Source organism: Rissa tridactyla, chromosome 4 (genome assembly GCF_028500815.1).
Source record: "Rissa tridactyla isolate bRisTri1 chromosome 4, bRisTri1.patW.cur.20221130, whole genome shotgun sequence".
Classification (NCBI taxonomy): domain Eukaryota; kingdom Metazoa; phylum Chordata; class Aves; order Charadriiformes; family Laridae; genus Rissa; species Rissa tridactyla.
Genome location: NC_071469.1, coordinates 29,421,507 through 29,427,506, shown reverse-complemented (window position 1 = coordinate 29,427,506; position 6,000 = coordinate 29,421,507). Strand labels below are relative to the sequence as shown.

The window sequence follows — 6,000 nt, the reverse complement described above, 5'->3', positions numbered from 1 at the left end:
CCTCCCCGCCCCATGGCTCGCTTCATATACAGCCATCCCTGAAAGGGAACCCACTGAAAATGAGGAAGCGCAAGGGAGTTGCAGTGCGGGTTGAGCATCAGCGTGCTGCTCGGCGGGGGCTCAGCGGGCAAACATGAAATACCTCATTCCTCAGGAACTCGCGCAGGCAGAGTTTGGATGGCCGGGCTGCTCGCCACCAAGATCAAACCCAGGCATGGGAAGAGAGATCAGGAGCGGAGAGAGGATCGGGCAGAAAGCCCGCAGGGTTCGACAGGCCAGCCCCTGGCAGCGGGGAGCACAGGGCTCCTCTGGTGGAGGGGGGAGAGCTGCAGGTGGGCAGCTCAAAGTGCTCTTTGGGGTTTTCACTTCCCCTTAATACACCAGACAAGCTTCTAGGCAGCAGAGATGGCACCAGAGGAGAGACTGAGGGCAGACACAGCTGCACCACCTCTCCACGTCTACGCTTTCCAGGGCCAGGGCACTGAGGTGAACGAGGCAGACCTGGAAGCCAGCACAGAAAGCAAGGGGCTCCTCAGACCCTGCCGAGGAGAGGAGCAAGGATGGACTGTGCGGACAGCATGGCCCTTCTCACCTGCCATTGCTACAGCAGAGGAGGAGGAGTGCTTGAGCAGCTGAGGATCAAAGCCATGGGGCCAGAGGCAGAGGGGTCAAGGTGGGCTGTGCCCTGGAGAGATGAGTCAGGTCTCCTTGAGCCCTCTTGAAGGACAGGGAGAAGCGAGGTCTTCAGGACTGCGCTGATGGGGGTCCCTCTGCACCAGGACCCCTCATTCCCCTGCCCATTGTGTCCGCACCACCTCTGCACTAACCCCTCGGGAGGGTAGCACCTGGGAGCCATGCTTCAAGGGCCAGTTGGCCCCCAGATGTATCTCCTGGCACTATATCCCTTAGATTAATTAGCCCCTTTTCTTCCTCTTCAGAAGGGTTCACAACCCACATGTGCTTCTTCCTCCGCTGTGAGCAGACCCCTAACGCGCTGCAGATGGGACACATTCCATGGATTCAGGAGCCGCCTGCAGCTCCCGCAGAGGAAGAAGGAGCGCTCCCCCCATGCAGGGCTGAAGGGCGAGGGAAGGCTGGCCAGCCCCACCAGCTTAAAAATGAGGGTGCAAGGCCAGCCTTTCAGAGGCACAAGTCACAGCTTCTCTAAAAAGAGCCATCTTACACTATGAGGGAGGACATGGCAGCCCTAGGGAGCTGGATGGAGAAACAACTTTGAGGCAGCAGTGCAGAGAGACCTCTGGAGAGGACCTCTGTAACCACGGGCATCAGAGAGGCAGGAAAAGAAGCTTCTGAATTTGTGAATACAACCAGCAAATCCTCCACGGACCCCATTCCCAGCCCTTAGCTTTGCCACGAGATACACGCAGCTCAGCACACTCATGCTTACGGCACCCAGGGAAGGAGACGTTCCCACAAGACAGATGAGCCACTCCAGCCAGACACACACCCTGGCCCTCCAGCCACCTCCGCCCATTCTTGGTGTGTCCCTCAGAGCCTTGGGGTACCTCCCAGCCTCTGCCCATGAGGCAGCGGCCAGCAAGCAGCTGAGAACCGTGTAAGTGACAGTTTGTTGTCAGAAAATAGAAGAGAAACTGTCCAGCAGCTCCTAGTTGAAAGCCAATGTTTGCTGGTTTTATTGTTCCTTCTGCTTTCATTTAACCAGCACCATCTCTGAGACGGAGGAGGGAGGCACGGACCAGCCAAGTGGGTGTCCCACAACTGGACTCCTTGGGCGTGTTGTTGTCCAAATACATGTCTATGCATTACCAAGGTCTGAGACCACACGCTGGAAAGGAGGTTACAACAGGAGACAAAAACATGCCGCTAGGAAGAAGAAACCTGGAGAGCAGGACCAGATGGCAGAACCCGAGGGACGGGAGTGCAGAGTGAGGCCGAGCGGAGGTTGCTGTGGGCTACTGCTGCAGAAAGGCTCTGGTGGGGCTGGCTGCAGAGCACAGCTGGTTCCTTATTTATCCATCACACTATTTCAAGCCCCTTCAGCAACTCTCCAGGAGAGAGAAAAAAAAAAATATCTCAGCTACAATGTGACTCATGCAGAGCTACAGCAGCTCAGGGGAACCTGTCCATTTATAATTAATGAAGTCCTGTTTGCAACGATCCAACTGCAATCTCCCCTCTCCCCAGGAGGCTGTCCTGGCCTCTCTGCTTCTTCCATACCTGCGGCTGGAACCGCACGTGGCAGGGAGAGGGGCCTGGAAACCAGGAAAGCCTGACTGTCCCCCAGGAGCACAGAGGCTGCCCTGACCAGGAAACCCATTCCATCACGCTTTCCCTGCAGGAGCAAGCCTGCTCAGGACATCAGCCTGATGAGGGGCTTCAACTGGAGCGCTCATTAGTCAGCTGTCCTCACTAAGGGAGGAAAGGAAAGAAGGAAGCAGAACCTCTTGCCATTTTTAAGGGCTGTGACCCATGAACAGGGAACGCTCCCCATGTGGTCAGGGCACTGTTGAGAAGAGTGTGGAAAAGGCCCCAATAGTGTGAATTTCCATAGCCTTCTCTTTCCCCTTTTCACTGGAATCGTAACGCCAGGAGGCTTTTTCTGCATCAGCCATCAAACATCAGCTTGTTGCAGACTGGAAGGGAACAGGGACGCAGGAGCAACAGCTTGAGGATACGCAGGGAGCGTATCCTCAGTGGAATGCTCTCCTCAGTGGAAAGTCTCCCTTCCTGATGTCCGGTACCACTTCACAGGCAGCGCTTCCCAAGGAGCCTGCAACCTGGAGAAGAGGAAAGATAAAGATCCGAGCAAGATAATCTGATGGCAAGGACAGAAGAAACCAGGCAATCCCCAGATTGTGCCGAAGAACCTCTTCCTGAGAAATTCCTCCCACACTGAACTTCTCCCCAAAGCACCACATTTCCATTGCATTATTTTAAACAACAAAAAGACCAGAAGAAAACAGACCTGAATCAAACTTTGAATTCTACTGAGTGTTTGGGATTAAAGTTACTTCATTCCTGCTTCTGATTCCAAAGCAATTTTCCTAAAAAGCGACGACTCTCATTTCCTTCAAATTGCGGTTCCTTCCTTAAGACCCTCATCTTGGCTGCCCAGAGCACAGGGAACTTGGACTGGAAGTCCCTCAGCCCATCAGCTTTGGAAGTCAGAGGAAAACTGATGATGGCCACAGAGATCCTGAAATGGGAATGATCAGTGGGACTGACGTTATATCTGTATTTTAGTTTGGTTACTCTGCCATCCTGAAATTGCAGGCTTGCTCCCAATCACAGGATTTTAGGTGCTTTCCTACCAGTTTGGGCGCTAGAATGGCTGTGTGAGCAGTGATCTCAGCTCATTACAACGCAGTGATTTCAAGTGCATGTTTAATAGCTTATTAATAAGTGAATCTTAGGGAACTGCAAAAAGTGGCAATTATTAGGTGGCGTGTGTTAGAGCTAAAGTAGTCAGTCACCAAGCAATAGACTAGTTCATTGACACTTTACAGTCCCATTGGGCAATTATTGGGATTAGGCTGAGTACCCAGTTTCCCAGCTATGACTTCATAGGCTGGGAATCCAGCTCTGCAGTGACATCACAGCTCCAGAAGTCTCCCCCAGCAGTTGCCACGCTGACTCTGCTGTCACCCACTCTACACATAGGTGTGGCACACCCGGAGCCTTAAATAAGAATAACGAGGAATAAGAGCTTGACAAGGAAATAAATGCAGGGCAAAGCAAAGAAGATGAGCAAAGCCCCTTTCCATGCTGCGTCGGATCAAGCCGTCATCTTCTCAGAAGAGCAAGGGGCTTGGGATGGGGAAGCATCCGCTTCCCACCCAGACAGGGGCCACGCCAGGCACAAAACAAAAACTCCGTGACAGGATTACAGACATGGCACTCATGATTTTCCTGCCTCTCCCAGAACTATGTTTGGACCTCAGGGCAGAAGCAGAGATGGTATAAGCCTGCCCTCTCTGCCGATGATTAACTCTGCCTCCGTGCTGAGCTCTTGCACACACACTCAGGCCATGCTTCTGCCTTCCCTCCCTCTCCCCTTCCCCTCTCAGCCGGGCTGAGCAGGCAAGGCAGCCCCACACAGCTCAAACGCGCAGCAGTGCCAACAGCCCGGGTGGCTGCCTGCACTCCCTTGAGGCTGGCAAGCCCTGACGGCAGGGGTGGCAGCCGAGAAGGCAGCTGGCACTGCGGACATGGGAGAGACCTTCTCCTTCCTCCCTCCCACAGCCTGGCCCTGTGCATCCCGGAGCCAAGGGAAGCATGTCCTGGAGGGTGCCATGGCTGAAGGAGGTAGGGAGCTCCGATGCCCCTGGGGAACATCCCCGCAGCAGCATCAGGCCATAACCTCCTGCTCCGAGGCTGTGTGAGCTAAGCCGATCTACAGGCAATTCCTGCCGCAGATGAGCAGGAGGAAGGCAGGCAGGGAGGGATGTGGAGCAGGAAAGGTACTTGCACAAGCCAGGAGTGAAATCTGTGAGCAGAGGAAAATGAAGCAACAGCAACAGCTTGCCTTATGACCACCAGAAGGGTCAAGGGGATGCTGAAGGCTCCTGGCTGGGCACAGAGCACAGCCAGGGCCACCACAGGTGCAGCAGAAAGTGCTGACTGTGGGCGCCCCCTCTCAATGCCACTTTGGTCTCCTGTTCTGTGAGGGGATGGGACTGATACAGCCCTTGGCTTTCCTCAGCACTGCCCGTGGCCTGAGTTACCTCTGCCTCGCTGCCCCTATGGCATGTTGCTTGCTGCTCTCAGGCAGGCTCTGCTTTCCTGCAAGCTTGGCCATCTCTACAGGGGCTCTGGAGGGTATGAACATCACTGACAAAGCCTTTAGGCTACACCAATCACCCAGGGGTACCAGTGGAGCTAAAATCCTACGTGAGAGCAGGTTGGGGGAGTAGAAGGGGCAGGATAGGCCAGCAGCGTGTCTCACCTCTGAGCCTGCAGGCACCATGAGTAGCTAAGGCAGCGTGGTATCAGCACTTTGCACCCTGCCTCATCCCTGCCATCTATAGTCTTCCTGCCAGCCTGCACCCAGGGCTGGCTGTCTCCTCTGCAACCAAGGGCTGGTGCCCTCTTTGGCATCCTGCTGCTGCTGCCTGCCCTCCCACTAGGTCTGTGCTTTTCCCCTTTTCAGGAGCCAGATCCAGGCCAGCAGCAGGACACCTTCCCCAGCCCAGGGGGGGCACCCGCTTTTCAGACCAAAGGCACATGTGAAGTTTGGCCCAAGGAAGCAGCTGCCCTATTTCATTTTCCCTGGCAATGCTGGTGGGGAGCTACTGTGACCCATGGTGCCTCCTGGACCACAGAGCTGCTGGAGAGGTTGAGGCAAACCACAGAAAATACCACAGAGGCTGGTGGCCAGCTCTAGCCCCATGCTTCCTCACTAGGACAGATCCAACCAAGGCTGATGCAGCCCATGGATGCATCCAGGTTGCCCACACAACTAGGGCAGCCTCTCCTGAGACAGCTCCAGCGCTGCTGAGAAGAGACTGGGGGTTGAAGAATATTCTAGCATGTCCCTTTCTTCCCTCACAGTCTGACTGCAGGTTGCCATGAACTACGGCTGACCTACAGCTCTCTGCCTCACCTGTCCCTGCCCCGGTATCCATATCCTATATGGCACCAGCCCCATGGCCCCTGCTCAGCTCAAGCCTCCAGCTGGCTTTGGGGCCACTGCTAGAAACATTATAGCACACCTGTTCTTCAGATGAGGGTTTACAGCCAAGGCTAGCACATCTGGATTGTAAAATAGACATTTGGAAGTTTATCAACATGTTTCCAAACAGTCTGGGTATGGCAGGGACTCTGTCTCGATGCTTTAGTGGAGGAAGCAGCTGGGCTGGAAGGATGGTTCGGTGCCCTTCTCACGCCCCGTGCAGGCCAGGCCGAGCCCCACAAACACACGCACACACCCCAGAAACTGAACTGCCTCTTCCTGGCACTAGTGGTCCAGGAAGCCGTGTCAGCAAGGCTCTAGGAGGGAAACGGGGAAGTGAAATCCAG

The 6,000-nt window shown here is 54.9% G+C and overlaps 1 protein-coding gene across 3 annotated transcripts in view; it reads right to left on the bottom strand.

Moving 5' to 3' along the window:
* Positions 1–1,602: 1,602 nt before the first annotated feature.
* Positions 1,603–6,000, bottom strand: part of AREL1 (apoptosis resistant E3 ubiquitin protein ligase 1) — a 42,603-nt gene continuing 38,205 nt past the window's right edge. For 2 of the 3 annotated variants that reach the window (XR_008466341.1, XR_008466340.1), the window contains one exon: positions 1,603–2,759. The gene's annotated coding sequence lies outside the window, so the exon portion shown is untranslated. The other variant, XR_008466343.1, reaches the window with a different exon arrangement.